This window comes from Photinus pyralis, unplaced genomic scaffold, assembly GCF_008802855.1.
Source record: "Photinus pyralis isolate 1611_PpyrPB1 unplaced genomic scaffold, Ppyr1.3 Ppyr1.4_LG3b, whole genome shotgun sequence".
Lineage (NCBI taxonomy): Eukaryota > Metazoa > Arthropoda > Insecta > Coleoptera > Lampyridae > Photinus > Photinus pyralis.
This window is the reverse complement of record NW_022170510.1, coordinates 14,677,312-14,691,250: the sequence shown is the minus strand read 5'-3', so window position 1 is coordinate 14,691,250 and position 13,939 is coordinate 14,677,312.

The window sequence follows — 13,939 nt, the reverse complement described above, 5'->3', positions numbered from 1 at the left end:
CCCCATCTGTACGCAGTACCGCTATAACTAAACGCATCTGGTTCAACGGACTATTCTCATTAATTTTGGCCTTACGCGCGCGACTTCCGGTCGCCACTAAGCTCTCATACGCAATTATTCGACAACTCCCAAGTTGAACCATTTTGACACTCAGATAGTTTTTGAAAAAAATTGGACTTTCCCTTGAAACGGCAGTTGTACCAATTGAAACGACGATTATACCCCAAAGTTCAACTTTTTTGGAAATGAAAACTGTAATTTAAATATGTCCGTGACGCCGGTCTGGTGTGCTTCAACCCACAATAAGGTTTCTGGTTCGTTCTTGCTATTCAGATTGTTTTTTCAAAACACGCGTATCCATCAAGTAGTTGGACATTATTTTGGGATTTTAAGTTGTCTTCTTAAATTTTCTTAACTGTTTTTAAACTATACAAAAACTAAGCAACTTCAGACAAAATTAAACCGATATCACGAAAATATCGAAGATCCTCAGTATACACAGACAACATATCTGTTCAGGTCCAATCTTAAGGGGAAAAGCACGCTCAGTTTTTGTTTTCAAATGGTCCCCTTATTTTAAAAACTGCATATCCTCTATTTTGCTCCAATCTATTAGCGCAATACAACAATGTGTATGCGTTCTCTACAGATTTCTTTTATTGGAATGGCTTTGCAAATTGTCTAGGGAAAGAAGTATTGATACTTTATTGTTAGAAAGTTGTCCCACAAGAAATCCCCATATTTACATCTGGGCGAAGTGCTGATAATCTTTGCAGGTACACATACAAAGCAAATATCACTTCATATTCGCAATTACGTATTACTCGTTGTCTTTGAGTGCATAAGAAACGATATAACTTGCACCACTTTTCGAATTCTCGAAAAAAGTGTAATCTCCGTGTTTTTTTTATATACCTACGTACTCTACTTGCCTACTTGTCTCTCCGTTTGTGGAATAAATCTTGCAATCAGCAATTTAACTTCATTTAACTTGGATAAAGAAAACCTAAACGTAAGCAAATTTTCGAATGAATATTTGCCTCATATGTAATAATAAATCCCATTTGAGGTGTGCAATTATCGGTCAATTACAGCGGTAATTGCATTGTAGAAAACGAAAGAGCCCTGCGATAATTGCACATTTCATGGGAATACACTTAACAATTTGATAAGTAGGTAAGGTGAGTATGTAATGTTTATTCGGGAAATATTCCTCCGAATTACACTCGTGCATCAAAATAAACCTGATAATTTTTAGCACATTTTCTAACGAAATTGGGTGCGCTATTGCACTTTCTCTGTCCGTCCGTCTGTCCGAGGCCTTAACTACTCCTATAGTTTTCAAGATATTTAGTTCGTTCTTTTTGCATTCGGTAGCGTATCGCTCTGGCACCTGAGTCAAAGAAAATCTTGACCATTGAACTGCGCTTGCGCAGGCTGCGCAATGTTAACTTTTTTATTTATTAATATATTTTGTTGAAATTTTAATCACAGATACTTGTAGTAAAGGCAAATATATCACATATAGTAAAAATCGGATGTGCGCATGCGCAGACTGCGCAATGCAAACTTTCTTATTTATGGAGATATTTCTTTGAAATTTTAACCAAAGATACTTATAGTAAAAGCAAACGTATTGCATATCAGATTAATAAGCGCATGCGCAGGACGCGCAATATCAACTGCGCAGTAAAGTGTCAACTTCCTTATTTATGAAGATATTTCTTTAAAATTTTAACCATATATGCGTCTATATAGTAATGAAAAACGTAGTGCACATAGGTATGGCCTTTGGGGAAGTATTGATCAATTTATGGAAAATGCGCTGAAGTTACTCGCCTTAGGGCGAAAACCTTTTTACTTGTTTATTCAAGTATCTTATCAGTAAAAAACTGCGTTCGGTTAATTTCATATTTTGTTAAAAGAGCATTTTGATGCACTTGTGCAATTACCTACGAAAATTGTCACAAAGCAAAGTTTTAATAGCGATCCTCGAGATGGTTTATAGTTTTGTATCTATTACCTGTCTGCCGGTTTAGTGTGTTGTCACTTCACTCAACGAAACCATGTGTATTGTATGCAAAAAAATCCCCTGAATCGGTAAATGACAGTCTAGCTGACCGGAAACTCTGGGAACATATTGCTATACACAAGAAAACGAAGAAAAAATGGGAAAATATCGTTTTTTCGCATTTGACTTAATTAGGTATCTCGTTAACTATTCCTCTTACGGAAAAAATGAAGAGAACGATTTGTTTAGAATCGATTTTTCTATCAGATACAGTTGGCATGATCTTTATTAAACAGAGTGCCAAGGGCCTATTATAAAGTTACTTTCTTGTTCTATTTCTGGGGTTTCCACTAAACTAATTCCACAGTCCGTCTATTTGCAAAACTCATCAGGACAACAGACAATTGTTGGAATAGGTTGTTTTATGGTTCCACCTTCCATAAAAATAGTGAAAACGCTCTGGGAGTCATCCAGTTTGAAAGAGCATCAAGAAGGGCGTATCAACAAAAACAAATGTTAATTTTTGGGATTACTTTTTTTGTATTCTTCCAGAAAAAACAATAACATTTAAAAATGAACGGTTCTGTGCCAACTGAAAATTCTATTCGAAACAAATTCATTTCTATGAGCTCGAGCATTAGTTGACGAGATAATTGGAAGTCAAATGCGAAAAAAACTGCATTTTTCCATTTTTTGTTGGTTTTTTTTTGTATAGCAATATCATTGAATTTGATAGTTATAAATTCAATGGCAATATGTTCCGGGAGCTTCCGGGCAGGGAACTACTTAGAATACACTTGGTTTCGTTGTGTGAAATGCCAAAATCCAGTTTAGAATACTTTTGGAGCTAATTTGACTGGACTATGTTGACCCTACACATTGACATAAAATAAATAAAGTTCGTTAAGTGCTTCCTCCCCTAATAAAAAAATCTTGTGATGGTATTATCACAGATACATATAGGTAGGCAAGGCCGTGCGAGGGAGAGGGGCAAGGGGGGCCCAGGCCCCGGACGCCAAGTCTGGGGGGCGCTGAAGTCGCCCGTCGTCGCCTTCGTCGGGAGCGTCAAAGGCGTGAGTGAAAGATTTACCTCGAATTATATAAACGAATCCGTACATACTCTTGTTTTGTATTTTATAAATTCAGAATCAGTAAAAATTTAAAAATTAAAAACTGTCGCGTTTAGAAAGTCGGTAATTCCATGAAGTTAGGAAATCAAACAAAGGCGCCTGCATTTGCCATGTTTGATCTCAAATTGCCATGGCACCACTGATTTTCTTAAAAGCGCCAGTTTTTAGTTATCCAATTTCTTGGATTCAAAGTTCAGAAAATTAAAAGCTATAGTAGGTATGCATGGATTCGTAATTTTTTCTCTACAAAAAACCTAAATAGACTTTCTCTCTAAAATACTTAGAGACGTCAATAATCAGAAATGAAAAAAATACTATTGCAATTCCTATGGTGCGTTGTTCAAGTCACCACCCGGTATAATAATATATTTATTATGGAAAAACAAAAATTATGTTTATTATTCTAATAAAATCTTTCCTTGTCCAACCTCATAATTTTTTGGTGGAGGCCAAATTTAGTTTCCGCCCTTGTATAACCAAACCTGCTCCATCAATTTTTTTAAATGTTTAGAAAAGAGAAAAATGAAGAATTTTTAATGTATTTCATGTAATTTATGATGTTATACAAGTGAGCGCTTATCTTATCTACGTAAAGGCCGGCGTTGAAGCCGAGGAAATAAGGTTTGAGTATATGTATTTTATTTTTACAAAAATGACTCTATCTATTACCAAAGAGTACCCATTACTCTTTGCTATTACACACTTTTACCACACAGAACAGTTTTCTGTGCGTCTACCACATTTTACAACAAATTATTTCGACTGCTTCAAGGTAGACAACACACTAACTCTATTAGGCGTTTATTTATATAGCATTGCATTGACCGTCTGTAGTAGGTATATGTTGTCTTAGTATATGTTGTCTGTGGTATTACAATCACTTTTAACGACAATGAATCTTACATAATACTTTTATAGTTAACAAAAATGCATCAAATTCATGTTTTGGCAGAGTAAAGTATTCGTTGGTCTTGGTCATTGAGATAATGCTCTTAATCTTGTTCCCAACGATATCAGTGCAAGAATAACGATTTTCACATGTTTTGATCAAAATCCATGTAGTCGCCATAAATAGATCAAATTCATGTTTTGGTCATTGAGATAATGCTCTTCGTCTTTTTTCCAACGATCTTGGTATATAAATAACGATTTTGACATGTTTTGATCAAAATCCATGTAGTTGCCATAAATAGATCAAATTCATGTTTTGGTTATTGAGATAATGCTCTTCGTCTTTTTTCCAACGATCTTGGTATATAAATAACGATTTTGACATGTTTTGATCAAAATCCATGTAGTCGCCATAAATAGATCAAATTCATGTTTTGGTCATTGAGATAATGCTCTTCGTCTTTTTTCCAACGATCTTGGTGTATAAGTAACGATTTTGACATGTTTTGATCAAAATCCATGTGGTCGCGAGAAATAGATCAAATTCACGTTTTGGTCATTGAGAGAATGCTCTTGGTGTTTTTCCCAACGATCTTGGCGTATAAAGAGTGATTTTGAGATGTTTTGATCAAAATCCATGTGGTCGCCATAAATAGATCAAATTCATGTCATTGAGATCATGCTCTTGGTCTTTTTCCTAACGATCTTGGTGCATAAATAACAATTTTGACATGTTTTGATCAAAATCCACGTGGTCGCCAAAAATGCATCACATTCATGTCTTGGGCATTGAGATAATGCCCCTAGTTTTTTTCCCAACGATCATGGTGCATAAATAACGATTTGACATATTTTGGTCAAAATCCATGTGGCCTCAGAAAAATAATTTAACATATTTGAATCACACACATGCGGTTATCAAATGTGCCCGTGATGTACTCTTTCAGTATCAAGATAATTCGTTTGAAAGCTTTTACAACTCCAAATTTATGTGTAAAGAATAATTTTGGGTACATTTTGCTCTAAAACTTTTGACCTATACACAAGAGAAGAGTTATATTGAATTATTACACATCTAAGAGTCATAGGGAATAATCTAGCGAAAGTCCGAACTCGATACATGACCTAGAGAATGAAATATGTTGATTTCTATTATATTGAGCCCGCAGTTTTTCCTGTTCCCGATTCACTCGAACCCCTATAACTTTTGTTCCTGTTGAACCAGCTTCCTGAAAATCAATAGCGTCCGTCCTTAATGTCCAAAGTAGTCGTACACCAAATTTCAACACAATCGGCCACTTTTAAAAAGAGTTAGAGCGCACACAGACGGACGGACGACAATACAAAACTATAAAGGATCTGAGGATCCTTAATAATCGGGAGTTGTAGATACCGAAATCGGAACTCGGAAGGCTAGTCACGGAGTTTTTTTTTTACTCCGGTTAGCTCAATCTTTCAAACATGCCACTTCTGCCACTTACTTAGTAATCGTATCTAATCGTATCTTACTTTTCCTGTAACAGATAAGGAAGATTTTTTTCTTTCGAACATAGGTAAACTGATTCGTTAATAAAACAAAAATGTTCAAGTAATCTATACCTACCTACGTAAATTATTCCAATATCGTGAAATATCAAAGAAATAAAAGTTCGTTTCACTTTACCACTACATAAAATATCACCTGGTAGGTAGTTAGATACCTACTCCTAGCAAATTTGTCTAGTAATATAAACTACCAAAAATTTAATGAACACACAAACTGCAAGAAGTATAACTAACCTTGTGAATTTATAATTTATATCTCACGTATAATGTGATCTTGTAGGTACTACTATTTACAGTTTACATAAACATACTGGAGAAATGTCACTTGCACATAGATAAACCAGTCCAATTCTTAACTTATTTCTACTTTACGTTCGACGCGGCCTTACTTTCTTCGTGTGTTGAATTGATGCTCCAGAATTTTACCTTTCCACAGCTGTTCAATAATATTTTCCTTTTTTTTCGTCTTAAAAAAATTGATAATAGTTGCAAGACGCTCTTCTGCCAAAGCGTGCAATACGTGATAAATTTCTTCGTCTTTTTGAATGCAGTATTCTAAATCAACCCAGTCTATCTTATACATTTCGCATATTTCCAAAGCAATTACAGTTGCCATATAATGCTCACTTTGCAGAACTAATCTCAGTAAACCCAAAGCAAAGTTGTCTTCCATATGTGAGGCTTCGAATCCATTGGGCAAAATGAACGCTACCGTTCCATATAAAATGAAACGTACTGAGTCATAAGGTTGTCCGTATTTGAAGACGATGTCGTTTTTGAGAAAGACTTCTCGCCAAAAGTGGCTTATCAGCAGACCTACAGTGCTTTTAGAAAATGCTTGAAATATTTTCACTTTTTCTACTAGTCTTTTACAATCATGGAGAAACAGTTCAGCTTTCAGATGTCCAGACAAAGTGTTTAGAATAATTTTTTCGTGAAAATACCGCTTCTGGTAATTGTACTCCAAACATTGAATCACTCTGTTTTTCATTTTCACTTGCATTTTCTTTCTATTGCCATACTCAAGGAACTGGTGAAGTAAATCTTCGTATTCCGTTTCAGACGCGTACGAGGTCTTTACAATCAAAAATATTCTCGCCGTTACGAAAGCAACAAGGAAAAACCCAATCATCATTGTAAGTGAAAAAATGATATGATCCAAGGGTTCGTTCTCGACCACTCCTTCAAGCGAAATCCCATAGACGTGACAGAAAGCAGCGCGTAGTGATATTGAGTAGGCACTCGGTGCATCAACGTTCTTAGAATGGATGCTGATGTTATTGCGGTATATCCACCACGATTTATCGAATTCGTAGTTAACATAATGGAAAATCACTTTTGGTATAAGATATACATAGCACGCGCACCAGTGCACTACAAAGAAAGATTTAATGGCTAAACTGATAAATTCGTGCATTAGAAAAGGAATGCCAAATTTCGAAGTAATGCGTTGAAAATATTGAATTGCGGATTTAAGCCTTATAAATCGAACCATGTGGATAAAATATGAAGTAATACAAATAACTGGATACCTTCTCTCACGATTTCGAAACATTATCATTGCCGCGGCAAACGGAAGACTTCCCACGCAATCAAAAATGAAGAAAGTCGACAAATATTTTTTTGCAATCTTTTTCCATTCCAGTTCGACTTTCTTCGTTTGTTCCTCCATTACTCCAATGAAGAAACACATCACAACATTCAGCATTATAAATACTTGACATACCAAATCCAAAGTATGCCAAAAATTGGAAAAGAAGTTCAACGGCTTTTTATTAAATGCCGAGAAGAGTGGGCTGAAGTAAAAGTCAAAAAACCATATTATGCTCATTATGAGTTCTCGATAAAGCGCAACTTTACTAAAGGGGTGAATTGTGTATGGTGGATAGCGCATTTGCCTTCTCGTTTCTGACAATATCATCGCGTTACTTTTAAAGTAAAACTTACAATCGGGATGTTTAGCTGATATCATCAACTGCTTTAGCAACGCTCTCTTCCATTTTGTAAATGAACTGGATCCCGGTCGTAGTTTTGGTAACCCACTATCTAAGGTCTCCGTTAAACCACACTTATGGTAATTCGCTGAAACTCGTGTTGACATATTTATTTAACTGTCAAGCCGAAGCCTACTCTACCACAGCCCTCTACTCACATACTTGTATTGCGCATTTGGTTATTTGTTATTCAATAATGCTCTAGTAGGAGAGCTAATGGCACATTTTTTATAGCTATTACCTAACATTCCAAGGTATGTCAGTATGTGTTATGGCTATCTAATTCAGATGTCAGATCCGAGCGTAGCGGGTTCTGTGTCGGGCTCTTTCGCAAGAATATGAGAATAAACTCATGCAGTTTTTAAACAACATGCTTTCAAAAAATTATCAGTAATTTTGGCGCACTTGTGCAATTACCTACGAAAACGTACCTACACGCTTCTGACGAAGCTCTTATTAATTCTCTAATTCCCACTAAATTGAAAGTTCGATATGAAAAATGTTATGCAGATTTTCAGGACTGGGGAAAAATAACAATTGTGCAGAAACCGTCGACGAAAATATTTCCTGGCGTACTTTCATTAACTGGTAGGTTCAGTAAAGGAAAATGATGAGCTTGCTTAATTATATTGTTATCTTGATTTTCAGTCAATGAAACATAGCCTTTCGTCTCAATGGGTATATTACTCGATGCTTCGACGTTTTGACCGGTCATCAGAATTAATAAAAACGTTGACGTTGAACGTTACTTGTCAAAAAAAGCTGTAACCGAGGAGGAGCTCAACAAATTTCTTAAGGAGGCAAAAGACGATCAATTTCTCATGTGCATGGTACAAACATGTCAGAAACTAACGCATATGCTTGACGGGTAATGTTTTTTTTCTAGGTCAAAAAATATATGGGTTTGAGACCACAACATACGAAACACAACCATTTCTTTGTTTTCTACAATTGCGGTAAATGTAGTACTCAGAGGATAGGTATTCACACCATTTCATCGGTTCCCAAAAAAATTGCAACTTTTTTGGGAGTACCTGAAGGTGAATCTGAATCTTAACACTGGCCACTTTTCTAAGATGTAGCTGCTCAACTGTTCTCGCGAATAATGGTGGAAATGCTACCGAGTTGAAATGGTTAGGCGAGTAGAAAAGCATTTCTGTGGCCGAGCCTTTACGTTGAACAATCCATTTCACATAAGATTAACCTAGCAAAAAAATGACAGGTTGTGAATCTTGTGTAGTTTCAGAGTGGTTCGACATTTTTTGTATTTGTATTAAAATTGAGAGATTTTGTTATTAAAAAACGATAAAAAATTTGAGGGCAAAATATTGATATTTACATCTCCTGTAAGCATTTGAAAATCGAGGGCCAGCGCGAAACTAGACCGCGTGACGTCAGTAATGAACACATTTGCCGCCGCGCTGGCAGAGTATACGAATTCACGTAAACTGGAACCGATTCAATATTGTATTTATAATTGTGCACAATCTTGCAAGGTATCAAAAAGTGATTCGCGAAATTTAGTTAGGTACAAAGTGAGCTGGTGGAAATGATGTAAGAGTTGCTATAATTCCATTCACCTACTGGAACTGCTCTGAGGTTCATTTAAATATTTCATTATCGCAAAACTCCATTCTCCACATTAAACATTGGGTAAATTTCGCCATTCACTTTTTTTTTATACGCGGGCACGCTATGTCCACACACCAAATAAAATTAACACATTCGGGTTCAAGTTCCAGTTTACAGTGAATTCTATTATCTGCCAACGCGGCGGGCAAATGTGGTTGGCTACGACGTACACGCGGTTCTAGTCTCGCGCACAAGGGTACGTTTTCTCTTCCCGCTGACCCTTGATTTTCAATGCTACAGCAGACGTAAATATCAATATTTTGCCTAAATTTTTTGATTGTTTTTTATTAACACAAATCTTCTCAATCTCAGTTAAAAAAATAAAACAATGCTCGAACCCGAGCTCGAACCTTGCCTATTCCTGATAAATGCAGCAGCAGTTTATCGATGATTATTAGCTAGTGATTGAAAATAATATTAATAATAATAATAATAAAAAGGCAAAGCAAAGAAACACTTTTACACAATAAACTCCATTTAATAAAATTACAGGAATTATTATTAATGATTTTTTCGTTTTAGTTTTGGTCTGATAGCGTGGTATTGTGCGCATCAATAGCATATGTTGTAAGATATGATATAAATACAATCTCTAGATTTACCAATTGTGAGTGTGGTGAATTTTATATTTATATAATTTATGTAGTATATTTTTTTTTTAGGACCCTAACATAACTTCACCAACCACAGACACAGACACTAATCGTTAAACTTTGATTTTTAATCGATGCGATTAGTTAACCAGGGCTTAGACCTAGAGTTCATCACAAGAAAACACCGACATATAATAATAATAATTAATAATAATAATAAATGCAGCATGCGAGCCGATAGTGACGAGTTGGTGAACAGGCGGCCGCTCGTCGGGATACCCGAAACCTCTACAGCCGAAAAAAGACTACGAAGAGGACAACGACCACCTGAAGAGGACCGCCATGAAGAGACCTTTGTGCCTGCTTCGCAACCGCTTGTGGATGGGACCAGCGCAAAGGAAACCTCCAAAAGACGTATGAAATGGGACGAAGGGATGAATCGCTTCATTTTTGGTACGTATCTGGAGATCACGAAGATGGAAACGGACAGGACAGCATACAGAGGTAAACTATATCACGCTTTCATTACACAATACCCACATTTAGCACACTTAACAGAACAACGCATTGCAGACCAACGTAGAGTTATTATTAAAAATACACTCCTTACATTAGACACACAGGAACAAATCAGGCACGAAATTGAAGCACTACTCAACACAAACAACTCACTCCACGTACAAGATAATACATCCGTTCTAAACAACTCTGAAATACAGACATTTGCGACACTGCAGCCATCGATAGATACAAATAATCACACGAACCAAACACTCACATCCCTTCAAAAAGAATTAGACAATGCATTATTAGAATTCTCAAACACTGACCCAACACAAAGACCACGAATACCTAAACAAAGTCACACTACAAAATTACGCACACTTTCACAAACATTAAATGACCACATTTTACCAAATTACATTAACGATAACACAAGCCTACATCAACTACACTTTGTTGTGTATTGCGGTGCGGTTGCAGTTTCTAGATGTAACGGTGCAAGAATAACAATAAACAAACAACAGCACACAACAAAAAAAACGCTCACCCCCGGCCTGGGAAAAACGCCTGATAACTCGCATCGATGACATCAGACGTGACTTAGGTCGGATTACACAATACATACAAGGAACTCGTTCTTCAAAACTAACACGACAAGTACAACACATAACTACAAAACTAAACAATCACACCACACGAGAACAAAATACAAACTATAACGAACATAGAGATACACTGACACAAAAACTATCAATATACACAAACCGTTCAAAACGCTATAGGGAAACTGCAGATAGAAAGCGCCATAACACACAATTTAAACATAACGAAAAACTATTTTACAGATCACTAACACAAAACAGCACTAATGAAAAACTCATTCCACCATCATCTCTACACTCACTTCCAGCAAATTACTGGTCTGAAACTATATGGACCAAAGGACATTAAACACAATCACCACGCCCCGTGGATTACCACAGAAACCACACGCACTGAATACATACACCTCATGAATAACACAAACATCACTACAACAGACATTCATTTTCCAAACTATTTGAAATCACTTAACATTTTTAAAAACTGGAAAAAGTCCAGGCATTTGATAACATTTTCACAACTTTTGGTTGGAAATCTTTTACCTACACCACTCTTACCTTGCGCAACAATTTACTGAACTTCTTAATTTCACCAGAATCGCACTCCTGCATCTCTTTACAACAAGGTATCACTTACCATGCCCTCCCAAAAGACAAACAATACACGCAAGACCCATCTTAAATATAGACCATTACATGCCTTCCATACAATATACAAAATCCTTAACATCATGCATTTTACAAACAAAATTATACCAACCACTGTACTGATAACAACATTTTATACGAAGAACAAAAAGGGGCTACCAAGTATTCCAGAGAATGTAAGGAAGCAACTCATTTACTAGACTCGTTATACTGAACAATCCAGACATAACAAACGAAACATACACCACTGCATACATTGCTTACAAAAAAGCATTCGATTCAGTTACCACCACTCGTTGGTTACAACAAGTACTCTCAATATACAAGGTCAGCAACTAATATTACACAATTCCTCAATTACATAATGTCATGTTGGAACACTTTATGTTAAACACTTACACTAAACGACAAAAACTTATTACGACCCAAATACAAATTTAAAAAAGAGGAATTTTTCAAGGCGATTTCTTTAAGTCCGCTCTGGTTTTGTCTTTGCTTCTTAATTCCACTTTCATATTTGTTAAACACTACTAAAACTATTTGGGTACATATTAAACACAACCACGAAATACATCACAACATACACACCTGTTTTACATGGACGAATCTTAAATTAACTCTCCACAAGCATAAAAAACTTAACACCTTCTGCACATCACCGAAACATTCTCACGTGACATACAAATGGGACTTTGGAACGAATAAATGTAAAACACCAAAACACATCACAGCTGGTTAAAAGACAACTATTTAGATTAATGAGCTAGAACAGGGTAATTTAATAAATTCCATGGACGAGAATGAAACTTATAAGTATCTTGTTTTCAGCAAAAAACACACACATTTAAACATTACGAGTATAAAACAAAACACTTATCACACAATACCTACAAAGAGTACGCAGATATTACTTAAAAACAAAATTACACGGTAGAAATTTACAATTAAAGCTATTAACACTTTTATGCCACACCAGTGCTTACATACTCTTTTGGTATTATACGTTGGACAAATTACAAGATTTTAGAAACAAAATTACAGAGAAACAACACGTACACTATTAACAAAAACACCATATACATCACCCTCACTCCTCTACTATACGACTTTACCTTCCTCGTTCGCGAAGGAGTAGAGGACTTACAGATATAAAACTATTGCACCAAACACAAATACACCAATTTTCGACAATACTTTTATAACAAAACAGATACTTTACAGTCCTACACCAAAACAGTAACATATTGCCAGAGAAATCTTACACACCACTTAACCTACACGAAACTAATATACTCCCACCTCCATCCAAACTTACATACATCACAATATAACATTACAGACATTGGAACCAAAAGCCGTTACATGGACTGATTTCCACAAGAGGTTGTCAGGATTGTGTTGATTTATAGCAACGCACACCTTGGTTGTCTGAATGTTTTGATTATCTTTTCCGCGAGGCACTGAGGGTTTCCAGTTTAGCAATTACAAGACCAGTCATTAAACACGGCAACTATAAAAAAACAACATACATAAAGACAAAACAGTTGACAAACGATTTCTTGTCGACTCTGTTACACAAACATCAGAAACAATCCAACATATAATTATCGGCATGCACGACGACTTGCCACAAACTGAATACAAAACATCGACACGATCAGCGTAGCTTAAAATCATACATTCAAAAAATTTAGCACTTAACACAATCTCATAACAGATAAGACCACCATACTACAAATACACGCCACAGATCATACTTTGGAAAACAACACACACAAATGTATATTGGGACAGGACACTACTCACAGACAAAACTATCCACCAATAATAGACCAGATATTACCACTTATAGATAAAACACAAAAATCCATTTGTATTATAGACATTGCCTACCCAACACTAACAACTTTAACTAAAACACATGCAGAAAAAACACCACAATTTACAACTATTAGGTTTAGACCAAAAACACATTACAAAAATTTACAAAAAAAGCAGTACATTATCAACACATGCCATATTGTTTTCGTAAAATTTTCTAAACAATAACACAAGATACTACATACACAAATGATCCACAACGTAACATGTAAACAACAGCACCGCTCACAACACGCGACACAACATACTGTAATATCTCCACCTCATAACCCAAACAAACACACAAATACAAACTACCGAACAAAACAAGTACAACAAATGATACAACATATACTACAATCAAGAGAATTCACATTCATCATCTGAAGCAAACCACATTATACAAACCCATAGTATTCAACCCAAAAGCAAAAGCCTAAACAGCACTTTAGACTCACAACATGACACACAACATTACTGGTAATATCTCCACCCTTAACTCAACCAACCACACAAACATCTCTTCTTT